The sequence below is a fragment of the Semicossyphus pulcher genome, unplaced genomic scaffold (genome assembly GCF_022749685.1).
Source record: "Semicossyphus pulcher isolate SPU_LCO1_2020_fin unplaced genomic scaffold, fSemPul1.0.p SCAF_15, whole genome shotgun sequence".
In the NCBI taxonomy this organism is placed as follows: Eukaryota; Metazoa; Chordata; class Actinopteri; order Labriformes; family Labridae; genus Semicossyphus; species Semicossyphus pulcher.
Window position 1 is genome coordinate 8623503 of NW_027211659.1, and position 13850 is coordinate 8637352.

General features: G+C 40.5%; 1 protein-coding gene across 1 annotated transcript in view; it reads left to right on the forward strand.

Annotated features, from left to right (window-relative positions):
• mgat4a (alpha-1,3-mannosyl-glycoprotein 4-beta-N-acetylglucosaminyltransferase A) overlaps positions 1-13850 on the forward strand; it is a 37379-nt gene that overhangs the window by 1129 nt on the left and 22400 nt on the right. The window lies entirely within an intron of this gene.

Consider the following 13850-nt stretch of genomic DNA (forward strand, 5'->3'; position numbering starts at 1 on the left):
ACAAGTTGTGTCCATGGAGCCAAATGATTGATTACATACTCAAAAAAAGAATAATCTTGTGTTGCTTAGTATAGTGTATGACTGTAGGTTGTGCTGAATATCAGCACTGCTGTGATTATCTTCAGCACTGGGCCCCGTGCCTATGAACTAGCAGTGGTCTGTATGACGTCACTCCCTCTCCTGTGATATTGCTTAAGTATCATTATTGGTACTGATAAGCTATATGTGTTTTTCCAGTTTGACAGCATAGCAACCCTGCAGTCACTCCTTAACTTCTCTCTTTGCTCATCTCCAGTCTGTTTGGTTTCCACTGTGTCTCAATCATTTAGGGATAATGTAGTAAGTCCACATCAGTTTTAAAGCACCAGACAGCACAGTTTGCAATATTATTCTGTAATTGCACCCTTCCTGCAGAAACTTTAATCATCTGAACATTAACCACATTTTAACTTGTCCTGTCCAACATCTGGGCTCTAGCATATTACGCAAGTGTGGCTGTGTTTGAGTTTAGCACGCAAGGGCCGGGTGCTTACTTACTTGCCAGGGTTAACTCCGTCCGTGTGGGGGGAGTTATGGGTCTTAGTGACTGTTATCAGCAGAGTGTAAATAATTGCAGCCTTTAGATAAATTCCAAGCAAAGGCTTCATGTTGTGATAACTGTGGAGCTTATCAGCTTGATGAAATATTTTTCCTGTGAATGGAGCCCAGTGAGTGACAGGCAGGCAAATATTCGTCCATGATTTGATAAAAGTGGCTGTGTAATAAGCAAATGTCAATTGTTGACGCTCTCTGTTTTTGTCTGCTGCACCTGTTGATACAGTACAGTAGGCCTGCAGTCAGAACATATTGAGAGGACTTAAATTAAATAATTGTCACAAGGTACAAACAGGCCAACATTGATTAGTAGTTTTCTGTTAAGCTGGGTGCAACTACCCTTTTATCTGTACCTCACAGTTGGCCAAACGTAAGAGTTTTGAAACATTAGAAATGAGAAATATATCTTGACTTAAATTCATATATTTCAGAATTTAAGGGATTTTTTTTGCTCGTATAGTTTTAAGTATTTTAAATCATTGAGCATTGGCCATTTTTACAGCAGACATTTTGACTTGTGATAGCAGGCAGAGCACCGCTGTCACTAATAACATTAACAAGGCTTCTGTTCTACCTCAGTGTCCCACTATGCTATTACTGTGTGGCTGTGAGCTAGCATGCCAAACACCAGGGCCCTTAAACTGAAGCACAAATGGAATTTAACAATCATCACTTTATTATTTACATAGGTTACAGAGGTTTTCCTACCGCAACTTCTCTAAATGTCCTCAGTGAAAAAGGCCCTTGAGCAAAGAACCACTAAAGCCTCTATTTATAATGCAAATGCCGACCAGTTTGTTTGAGAGAGCTCAACCTACAACATTTGAAGAAAATAGTGCAAATAAACCAAACACAAGGAAACGAAAAAAAGACCAATGGTTTTTCTAAGCCGATTCAAGGATTTGTATAGGAGCCGATCAGGGCATATTTAAATGGATCAGTGTCCACTCATGTAAAGCAGCTCGTAAACAAATCCTTTCCTTACTCGACATCAAAGCTGCAAAGATTTGACTCTGCATGTGAAAAATGTGAAAAATGATCTGGTGGCACTGATCATTGACTGTTCTGACACCTGCGTTGGCAAGATAAACGGGTTTCCTTAAATACAACAGTAACAAATCAGAGTCCTCTACTATGAGCAAGAAGCTGTGTGGAAAACAGCCAACTCAGCTTCTCTGCTTTCAACTTAGTTTTGAAGCAGGACCTTCAGTATTTGGATAGGTAGGCCAAATTTAAAAGGCTACAGCTGTTTTTGTATGTATGTGTCAGCTAAATATTAAACACACATCTATTTAGATATATAAGTATCAAGGCCAATATTTGGATTAGGGTCATGCCATGAAAAATTGGTTGTAATCCCTGAAGAAAGAAACCATCTTGATTTTTTTTTGCATGCTGCTTATGTGCTGTCACTTTTTTTTTTTTTTTTTTTTACACATTTTTTAATATGACAACACGTTACTTAAAGAGACAATAATGCTGCAAGCCATACACAACAACAATTACCCTATAGAAGACCTAGAGTGCTAAAACGCATAAAAAGTCTCTCCAAAGTGAATCTAAAATATGTATTTTTTCCCTAAATGTATTGTCAGAGGTGTTATATCATCTGTTTACTTGTCTTTATTGCAGTTTCCTCAAAAGTTAATTAGCAACGCAGAATGTGTCCAGTGTTCACGTTCTGGGGGAAACAGGATGTAAGCAGTAATGAAGATCTCTTTTTGGCCTTCTAGTGAAATACACAGTATTGATTTAAATCTGGGCCGCCTTAGTTCATGTGAGGGCTGCTAACGCAAATAACTCCTATTCTTTGCTGAAAAGTTGCATTCTTTATGCGCAACACTAAGCCACATACTAGCTGGGGGACGGGGGAAATGAAGAGATGCTTTTAGATGTAGATGATAAACACTTACTTTCAGTGTCGTAATGATTTTGTTTCTGCAAGTAGGCTGAAACTGAAATCAATAGGAAGTCATTTCTGTATTCATCTTATTTTTAGTGTACTAATCCTAGGATGCATAAAACTAAGATAAGTGAAGGCTTAACTTGCATCAGCAACATCACAAGCTGTGTGAGGCATGTACTTTTCCTTGTATCGCATGTGCTCTTTGCTCCTGTGTGTGTGTGTGTGTGTGTTGTATCTTAACTGGATGTTTAATACAGCCTCTCTTTCAGGGTTTTTTTTAACATACGAAAGTCTTTTTTATCGTGTTTCATTTCTCCCTGCGGTTATAGATGGTTCCTCCGCTTGATGCTGCCCAGCGTGGGTGTTTAGAGAGAGTACTTGGCTACAGGCAAATGTAGTCGTTCTGAAAAAGAGAATTTCTGAAACCTGTTCTTGTAGTTTTTACAGAGAACATTCGTGTTTTGGCTCATGGCTGTGTTTCACGATTCGATTATTTCAGTTCTTCAGGACAAAGTTTGAGGTGGAGGGGTGCTCTTAGGCAAGGTTTTTATTTTATTTAAGTTTTTTGCCTAACCCTTTCCTTCCGACACCCTGTCTTGTTTCTGGTCACTCGACTGCTGTGAATGAGAGCGGTGCCTGTCAGCTGTCCAAACACTCCATGTTGAATGACTCTCTAGAATGTGTACTTCTCTGTCAGAGTCGGCCTCGTCCCCCGGTGAGAGACTGCTCTCTTCTATCTTTGTGGAAGTATCGCAAATAGGCCTCAAAGGTATTGACTAGCCGGATAAGTATGAATTGAACTGCTGAGTTAGGGAGAGGACCAAAAGCTGATGCAGAAACATAGTGCAGTATTCTTGATAAGAATCTATTTTCTATGATTTTGTGCTCGTAATGCTTTGACTCATAATGAGTCTCTTGCCTTTAAAGGTTAGCTCAGCTCTGTCCCATGACAACTTCTCCTATTTGTGTTTATGAATTTGTGTAAATGTCCTTGAAGCGGAAAGCAGATTAAAGGTTCCCTATCTCAAACAGACATGATAAAAACTACATATCTACAAGAGCTGCCTCCTGTTCACTCGTGGTGACAGCAAACATGCGTCAGCAATCTTGTTATGTTAGGGCTGTACTACTGGCGCCACATAATGTTATTACAAATAGTTTTTTCAATGATTTTTTCTGTGTAAATGTATTATGTTTTCCTTCAGGCATGGTTAGCTAAGTCCAGGCTCAGACTACAGACTTCAGGTACATAGTAGGGATGGGGACGAATACTCGAGTACTCGTTGTTGACAGCGTTATTTGAGTAACATTACGCTACTTACACACCGGCGCATGGGTTGTTTTCGGCTAAAGTAGTTTAACTCATTTAGCTTGCATGCACCATGTCAGCTGTGACCAGAACGGTGATGTCTGGAAGTACTACGTGCTGTGCAAGTTTTGTGGTGTTAAACCACACGTGCTTAAAGCACCAGGAGAAGCCAGCGGAGACAGACAACATGCAGTTTGCATCACATCATTTGCTAGCCCTGTTAGCACATGTCGTTGTGATGATACCAGAGAAGATTAGCCTGCTAATAAGGAAAATGGTGACTGGAGATATGCTCCCATTAAGTGTTGGACAGCAGCTACGAGAGTGGAAAACATGTATGAGGAAAGCGTTAGTTTGCTCAGTAAGCCTATTTTTATCATCATCATTTTCAATGTTTTTTTTAATGTAAAAGTGTTAGATAGTAATGTTCTCTTACAGGCATATAACCTACTATTCCCGGGCTGGGAGTTCCGTGTCCGACGTATGTTTTTTTTTAATGGTAAAAAAATATATAATTTGCGAGTACTCGATTACTTGTTCATAAGGTAATTAGATTACTCGTATATTAGGATTACTGGAAATGCCCATCTTTCACATTCTTCTCTCTAACATCAAACGTGCACCATTTACAAGCTTTTAAAATGATGCTGAATTCCTCACAACAGGATAGTATTAAGACTATTGTGTGTGCCAGCAAAGCACCACCTCACATGATCTCATGTGATCTCATGCATAAAACTCATGCAGTGCAACAACTTGCAGTAGTTATGTTTTGCACTGAGGAAATACTAAAGCAGAGGGCTTAACAAATCTGGGAGCCGAGGTCAGTGCAGTCAGTTCTGTTCTTCAGCAGGAGCTGGAGGTGAGATTTTAGCCAACACTTTTAGTGTTTGTCAAAAGTTCAGTGCTAGCTAACAGTAGACCCAAAGGCTATGACGTTTACCATTGCTTGGCTGAAATGTCAGCTGCTCCGTCTCCTTGTAGTCGCCTCTCTTATTGGCGGATGTAGTCCGTCTGGGGATGAACTGACGTTATTGTCTGGTTTTAAATCCTAAATATAAAACATGCCTGATATTATCGGGGCTGGCCGGAAGAGTCTGCAAGCCATTCAGGATGTTCAAGACTAAATCTGTAAAGCCCTGATGTTTCCAGATAATCTGGGCCAACATTACAACCAACAGAGGTCCCACACCAGATTTAAATTTGGTGTATATATCAGCCCAAAACTTCTGTAGTCTGTAACTGTTGAGTTAGGGAGAGGACCAAAAGTTGATGCAGAAATATATTGCAGTGTTATCAACAAGAATCTTATCTAAACAATCGCAAAAATTATTCAAATATCAGGAAGCCACAAAGGAAACTGTGTCACCACCTTCACTTTGTTTTGCAACTGTTAAAGCAAAGCTGAACTGTGATCGATGTCACTTTGGTTCACTCTAAGCTTTACGCAGGGTGTGTCTTGGCAACTTAAATCACAATGGAATGAACACATAGGTATGTCGATGCGTTCCAGATGTACGTAATGATCCCACCTATTCATATAACAGTGTGAGAAATGTCTCGAGTAATGAATGGCATCAGATGGTTTCAGGGTAGCATGATTGGATGGGTATTTCCATAATGTAGAATAAATAGTACATTAAATTGATTGTTTTTCCTGTTGTTAATAAGTTTTAACCTTTAACTTTTGTCATAGAAACGATGCGTTACAGACATTTCACATTCATGCTTGTATTTTGATGTCGTCTCGAGCGCTACATTTTCAGCTCTAGTTTGAGACAGCTCTAAGGTTCTTATGCCTTCAGCAGATTTACTGAAGAGTTCAAGCACTAAACACATCCTTTTTGCAAATGCGACTTCCTCCTCGCCTTCCTCGAGCCTTTTCTCCGTGTTTAAAGGCATGGTTTTCTTCCATCATCACATCATTCCAAACACAATGGGCCAAAAATAGCCGCAGTGATTGCAGAGAAGGGGGGTGTAAATGAGTAGGCAGATTAGAAGGCTGGTCGGCCAGATACATGGTTTATTAGTCGGAATCGGGAGAGAATATGGCTTGCACATTGTGTATCTCATTTATAATGTCTGTTTATGTGTGTGCATACTTTTATTTGTGTGCACAGTGAGGGAGGGCAGTCTGCCAGACAAATCCTAAGTGGCCTGGAAGGAGGAAGAGAGTATAAAGGCCAAGTCTTAAAAGAGAGAGGAGGAGAAAAGCCTGAGGTGGGCTGCATGATGGAGAGAAAGGATGTTAGTGCTGACACGGCAGTGAGACTGTGGGATAAGTTCTTATTTCTGTATTTTGTACTCTGCTTAGTCACACACCCACCTCCCTTTATCCCAGACAGCCCTTACTATGTCCGAACAGGAACAGGCGTCTTCAGCTGCTAGTGACTTAACAATGATTGTTTCCCTCCTCGTGCTGCTGCTCACTTCCTGTGTATTACACAGCTATCCATTCATTAATTCAGGCGTGTTCCGTCTCTGAGTCTGGACAGAATTCCTCCAACGTCACAGCGTTTCTACAAGATGGTGATTGTTGAGCTTTAACTCTTCTCTGTTGATCAATCTGTGGCACGAGCTTTGCTGTATATACAAGGACCTTCTGTGTACTTTGTTATATCGTCTTTAGGGCTGTAGCTATGTATACTTACAAGCATCGTACAGCACAGATTTGTGCTCAGATGATGACAGAGTTTACAAGTTGAAAGCTTGATTTTCTCCATGGACCCTTACAGATGTATGGGCCTAAGGTTTAAGTTCAAGGGCATATATCCAGTTTAATACCAAGCGGCAACCTCCTGTTTAACTAGGTCAAAACCTAGTTATGTGGCTGACCACATCGGTTCAATGTAGGCTTTTGTGAGCAATGTGTTACAAGGACTGTCCTTATGAGGCCGATGACAACATGTTTGAAAGCAGGTGCGTGCTGCGGAGAGATTACGGCAAACCGTAGTGATGAGAAGATCAGTTATTTTACGCGTCGTTCACTATCTCACCGGGCGAGCGAGCAAATAAACAAAACAAAACAACAATCAGTCAGTCACCACCACAAACAGAATCTCCCCTCTGGGAAACAGGAAGTTAAACTACCTCATTCATAGCCACAGACACAAAGTGTTAAGCTTTGTTAACTTGGCATTTGCTCACCCCTCGCTGCTCTGCAGCACCCCCCTCTCATTCAAATTTGGTCACTTCAGGCTCCAGTAAGCCAACGTGGCGGCGGCCATATTTTGGCGTCATTTACTGAGTCGAGAAACCAATGGGTGATATCGCAGTGGCTACATCCATTATTTATACAGTCTGTTTAATACAGCTGCTAACACAAAGCTTTAGATATCAACATCAATGTAAACTACTGCCACTTAGTTGTACCACACAGAACTAAAGTGTCAGTAAATATCATTTGATTAGAAATATAATAGTTTATGATAAATTAGGACAGGAAATAGTAAGGGCTCCAAATACTGTTAACTGTTATCATTCATTAATGTGTCGCTTATTTTCTCCTCCCAAGACAACATTTGCTAATTTGTTCAGTCACGGTGCAAAACTAAAGGTTATTCAGTGTTTTCTTTCTGTCACATTGACAATGACAAACATTTAATCCACATTTAACAAATATGAGATACTGTCCCAGAAAAATGACCGAATTTATCTGTATATTATGAAAATAGTGGCTAATTAGTTTTTGTGCTGAGCTCTCTCTTTATGCCGCTGAATATCATTAGGCAATTGATTGGTGACATCCCTGAAAGCGGAGTTGAGAAAAGGGTCAAAAAAGAGTGACAGTGCTGGCTGATAGAAGCCTTACACGAGCCAAGTGGAGCCAGAGCAGTGGAAGTAAGCAGAGCGGGGGCCTCGCTCTCAGCTCAGTGCCGTCAGACAGCATGCGCTGCCACAAAGTGACACAGCAGACTGCAGGAGCTTTGCATGACTTACAGCACAGGAGAGGAAGAAGAGTGGGCTGAGGTCAAAAGAAAAAACGGGTCCATGTCGAGGAAGAAAATTAGGAATCTGGTTTGGAAAGCTGCCAACGGGGGGGCAATTATCTGTTCGGATTTGTCTGGTGCTGCATTAATTCTGACCCCGCAACCCTTTTACTTCACTTAAAAGTGAAGTAAAAGGGTTGTGATATATTGCAGAGAAAAAAAGGACAGAATAGGATAAAGGTGTGCATTTTTCTTTCTGCAAACCGCATGGACGTTTAGGGAGTATCATTCGCCTACTCATCGATCGACTTGCACTTCTCTTTAGGGAAATACCACAAAAAAATCGATACTACTACTCGGTGCATATGCAGTAGTACTTATGTGTATCGGGGTGCTTGTTGTGAAGATAAGTGTTGCATTACTTTTGCATAGTGAGACTGTTTAAGCAAAGAAATATACCTTCTTTCATCACTTAAAATTAGTACATTGATCTTCACTTCTGGGCTGCACTTGTCTGTTAAACTCCACAAGTCAGGCTAGATTACTGTTGGGTCATGTGGATTGTAACCATATAACCACTCCTGTATTTATAATATTAATCTCAAGTTCAGTTTCCTCCATCTGCCCTACTTAATAGATAACAGCCTGGTTAAATGCTTTGTGTTGCACAAAGCAGCTGCAGTGCAGAACCACGTGGCTAGCAGGTGCACCACTTGAGGGTCTTCATACATACATAATGTATATAAGGATGTTTTGCATACATGTGCATCTTATTCCTATGTCTGGCGGGTCAAATGTGAAGCCACAAGTGCACAAGAGAAGGTTTAATTACCGAGGCATGTTTTCAGATATCCAACAAGTTTAAGGACTGTTCATTTTGCTAAGGTTGCTGTTTTAACGGTATATTGGAATAAAAGCTGAAGTGCTCTGAAGTGCTGAGGGCTTTCCGTCAGTGCACGGAGACAGTCTGCTGAGGTTTTTTTTTCTTAATATAAATGGCACTTCTGGCAAAGTGCCCTATTCACAGTTTAAATGGGATGCATTAAATGGAGACAGGACAGTTTTAGTTAAGGTGATCTTGATAAGCATGGTAATTCTCTGTAAACCCATAACTGTCTTTGTATAGCTAAATAGAAAATGGGATATTTTATACAAAGAACAAAGTCACTTCAAAAAGCCACTTTAACCAGTGTTTAGAACGACAGGCCTGTTTTTCATGATGCTAACAGCTGGCACTGGAAGGGCTCAACATGCCTCACCAGTTTATCCAGTTCATGTCAGGCTGTGTGGCACAAACGTCTAGAAACAAGGACGATAGGATCCACAGTTTAAAGAAAAAGTTCAATATTTTGGTAGATATTGCGTAATTGCTTTTTTGTTGTGAGTTACATGAGAATATTGCCACCACTCTCTTGTGTGTAAGGTTAATGGAAAGCTGCTGTCAGTTAGCGTAACACAAAATCCAACCGCCAGCCTATGTAAAGCTCAGTGACTGACATGTTGTGTCTTGTTTGATTAATCCATTCAAAAAATTAGAACCAGTTATGTGCTTGACATCCATTAGGACTGGTTGACTGAAAACAAGTGAAGAAATCAGATTTTGAAACTAAAACTGCACCGTGTTATACTTTCAAATCTCTTACTACCAATAAAAAATGTCGTTTTCCCAATATGTTGGGATGACAGTTGACATCTTAAAGAGGAATAGCTCAAACACTTAGTAGATTTAACCATATAAGTAGGTTTTTGGGTAACTGTTGGGAGTTACAGACCTTTTGAAACACAGTTGCCTCTGAACAGCTGGTGTAAATCATTCAAGACAAATGAATCGTAAGGAATGATAAATGGTACCTTTTTATAACCGCAATACTTAAAGTGGTAATCTTGAAGATCTCAGTTTCGTTGTCTTTGGCGGCATCTATGTCGATAAACGGTAATTGCGGGAGCACACTTCCCAGATATCCAAACAGTGTTGCATGTGTGACGTCCACGGTTGGCTCCGGTTGTATTTCTTGATTTTCCTCGCTGACGGTCGCTTTCCCTTTTAGACTGTTTGCCTTCATCTGAGCGTCGAGTTTGTTCCTTTTTCTTTGGATTTTCTCTTATTTTTGAAGTTGTATCTGTAGTCATCCATCTTTTCTTTGTTTATTCAGCCATAGTAGATTACTGTTTACTCGCAACACTTACAAGGCCAGAAAAGCAGCCGCTTAGCTCCACTTACCGTCTCTGGCAGACCAACCACTGCTGGCTAATGGAAACAATCACTAACTGGGTGCCGCTTGTGATTTTTTTTTCGCAAAAGTCGCCACAGACAGCCAGTCTGTAATACTGCAAATGCAAAGGCTTTCATCAGTCAATCACTATTGTGTTACCTCATTTGGCGATAGATAGTGACTTAACAGACATTTATTTACATGAAAATCAGGGACAAAACCTGAACATAAGGATTTATTTTTTTATCTCCTTTATCATTTTGTGTATTTATTTGTTAAGATATTATTTGTAGTTTTGTCGTTAAGCAGCTGAGTATTTCAAAATGAAATGTATTGGAAACGTGTACATTTGCTTGAACAGGGACATCTACATACTACGCCCTGCAACTTCCTCTCTCTCAATGCAAACATTAACTGAACAAGTCCCTCATCAGCACTCGCAAACCTGCAGTCAGCAGCATGCATCAGCAAGGGAGGGGGAGGTCAAGGACAACAGCACTGAGAGGGCTTTTGATGAGCTAATGGATTGACTGATAAAACTCTTAACACTCTGGTGAGTTCAGGGCTGGCTTTCTGTAAAGTTTTTCTCAGCACTCAGATCATCCTCGTGCTCGCTTAAACTGTGAAGTTCAGAAGGCGGTAGCTTAAAGACCTTTGTGGCAAAGCTCACAGTGTCTGTCGGCTCTCTCCGTCTAACATCAAGTGTTGAGGTTTTCAAACACTATTTAGGAGGTCAGAGGAAGCAAGCAAAATGTCACAGCAAATAAAAAGCAATTAAAGTGCCTTTAAACACTGTTTATTGTGAGAGCTTTCAGGTTTGAAATGACAACTGCAATTTAACCTTTGTCCTGTTTTCTTGGGAAAAACTTTCTGCAGCCTTGTTGCTCTCAAGACTGTAAAACAAGTCCTGTAGCAGGTTGAATCAGTGTATTATATTTTAATTTTTGACTATATTATTAGTAGGAACAATTTAGTAGTAGCTGGGTATTGATAGTCCCTTGGCGGTGTACATGTCTGCTCTTTATTTCAGATGTTTTTCCCCTGGCATATTGAAGGAGCACAAATCAGCTCAATTAACTTAATCAGTTAGACCATCCCATCCTAAAACCTTGCAAATGAGAAATGTAAATGTGCATAATGAAAAATGTGTATATATTATTATCTCCTTATTTGGCCAGGAGTGTGCGTGTCTGTGAGTGCGTGTGCCTTGTGCTCTTTTAAAGGCTTCAAGTGACCATTATATATACAACCCCCCATTCCTCCCACGTATCTCATTAATAAATCACATACACTGAGGAAGGGAAGCAAAGATGGCACGTCAAGGAAAAACATCGCAGGAGAGGAAGTGCAATGGGTGCGTCGAAACCAAGGAGAGGAAGAAAGTAAGGCACTATATAGGACCAAAAACACATGTGCAGAACGCTGTGAAATCAGCAGGAAGGGATGACACAACATTCAGACAAATGGTTGGATGCAAGCAGAAGGAAGGAGAGGAGAGGTTCTCAAGCTCGGCAGCGGAGCTCAGCCGCTTAGCCCCTCCCCCCCACTAGTCATGGTTGTAGAGAGCAGGGAGGAATAATGTGATTGTATAGATTTACTCCAGACCTCAGGTAGGTGTAATTGCTTAATGCTATTTGTGCACCAATTGAGTCATTCAGTGGCTGTATGCCAGTAGAGTAGCTTCACCAAGACACCTTCGGCCTATTACTTAAAGCTGCTGTGAGGAGTTTTTCACTGGTTATGAAACAGACTGAAATGAATTCTGATTGCTCTATATGACCTACAAAAGCAAACCAGACCATCAGCGACAAGATTGATTATTTCCATGTAGCTATTTTGAATGCCGCTGGCATGGGGGTAGGTGTCAGACAAAGTGATTGACTGCATGCTACCTTGGTTTATATTTTCCAGGGCAAAAATTTAAAGTGAGTGATACATATGACTGTTGAAGAAAGCAGGATACGTTTGTTTTTTTTGTTAAAACCCACCACTTTAGCATGTACAGGACAAAATCAGCCAAGAGATAAGAGGCACGGCTTTGTCCACAGGGGGCGCCAAAATCAACACAAACCAAAAGTTCCTCACAGGAGCTTTAAATTCTGTGCGTTATTTATTTAACAGTTTATTTGATAGGGACAGAGCAGGTTGATGAACATTAGAATAAAAATGCCAGAGTTGGCAAGAATGCTAGTTTACATCTGTAGTCCCTTGGCAGGTAACATATACAGAAACATTAAGGAGACAATGTACAAAAAATGTGGGCAAAAAATAGTGGGGGGGGGTTTGTAGATCAAGCAACGTCTTTACTTGAACACAAGGTCCGATTTGGTTTAGTTGTAATTGAAGTATATCAGGAGTGACATTTACCTGAAATGCCAAGAGACTTGTGTAAACATTGCCCAACGTACGCCCTGCTCAGGTAATGTGAGAAACACTTCCTCATAAGAGAATGATGTTAGTCTAAACACGGCAAAGCGTGAAATTTCACCACCTAATACATGTGTGTACAGGAAACATCGAGCTAAAGAGAACTGCAATCTAGTTCTTGTTTTTGTTCCCGTGGTTCCCTGTTTGTCTTTGATTCTTTGCACAGCAAGATTACAGGTGTGGTTTCATCTCAACAGGCCCGGAGTCCTCACATTCAAAGGACTGATGTGAAGATGAAAGTCTGTTTTAGTTTCAAGATGACCTTTTCATGAGCTTTCGGGCCGAATGACAGCATCTGTCTGTGTGTCTTAGAGATCAACATTCAGAGGAACAACATTGGATCTGTTCGAAAGAGCAGCCGGGGCAGAGTGGCCGGACAATAGTTCAGTCAGACAGAGAGGGAGTGATGGAGAGGGGAAGATAAAGGGAGTCTGGGTTTTGTTGTAGTGAAGGGCTCTCGGAAAGGGCACAATAAATCTCCCTGCAGAGGAAGATCAGAGGCTGGCCAAACCCACAACCACACCTAATAGACACGCACGCACACACACACTTCACAAAGTCCCATATATAAATATACACCAGAGATGTTCTTCGTACTCCAGATAACCTCATGAATTTTACCTGTATGGTAGACTACATCGGCTGGGTTCGAAATCACTCGTTTGTCCCAAAGACTCAGTCATCTCTATTAGGGGTACTACCAAATAACGTGTCATCCAGATCTCAAGATATAATATTGCATTGATTCTCTAGATAACAATAAAATATTAGTTTTAACAAATAATCATCCACAGTCCTCTTTTTAATCGATTAAATTAGCGGGCCTGTGATGCATATGAAAGGATGTGATATGCCCATTTTACATTATTGCAATGGTAATTTGGAAATGAAAGCATGTGGAAAAGATAATGATATGGATCCAAATTGATGTTTCATTACACTCTAATTAGAATGATCTTTACCTATATCACTTTAAAAGTTATAAAATGCTTGAAGCTCCTGTGATTAACTTTTTGTTTGTGTTGATTTTGGCGCCCCCTGTGGACAAAGCTATACCTCTTTCTCTTTAAGGATTTTAAAAGTATAATCTCAAAGATTTTCATGTAAATAAATGTCTGTTAAATCACTTTCTATCGTCGAATGAGGTAACACAATGGTGTTTGAGCCTATGGCCCACAGATGAAAGCCTTTGCATTTGCGGAATTTCGGACTGGATGTGTGTGGCAACATTTGCATTTCTGCATCCAGTTAGTGACTCGTTTTCCATCACCCAGCAGTGGTTGGTCTGCCAGAGAGGGTAGGTGGAGCTAAGCTGCTGTTTTTCCAGTCTCTGCAAGTGTTGCGAGTAAACAGTAATCTACTATGGCTGAACAAACAAAGAAAAGATCGATGACTACAGATTCAAAAATAAGTGAAAATCCAAAGAAAGAGAAACAAATTTGACGCTCAGATGAAGCAAACAGTCTGAAAAG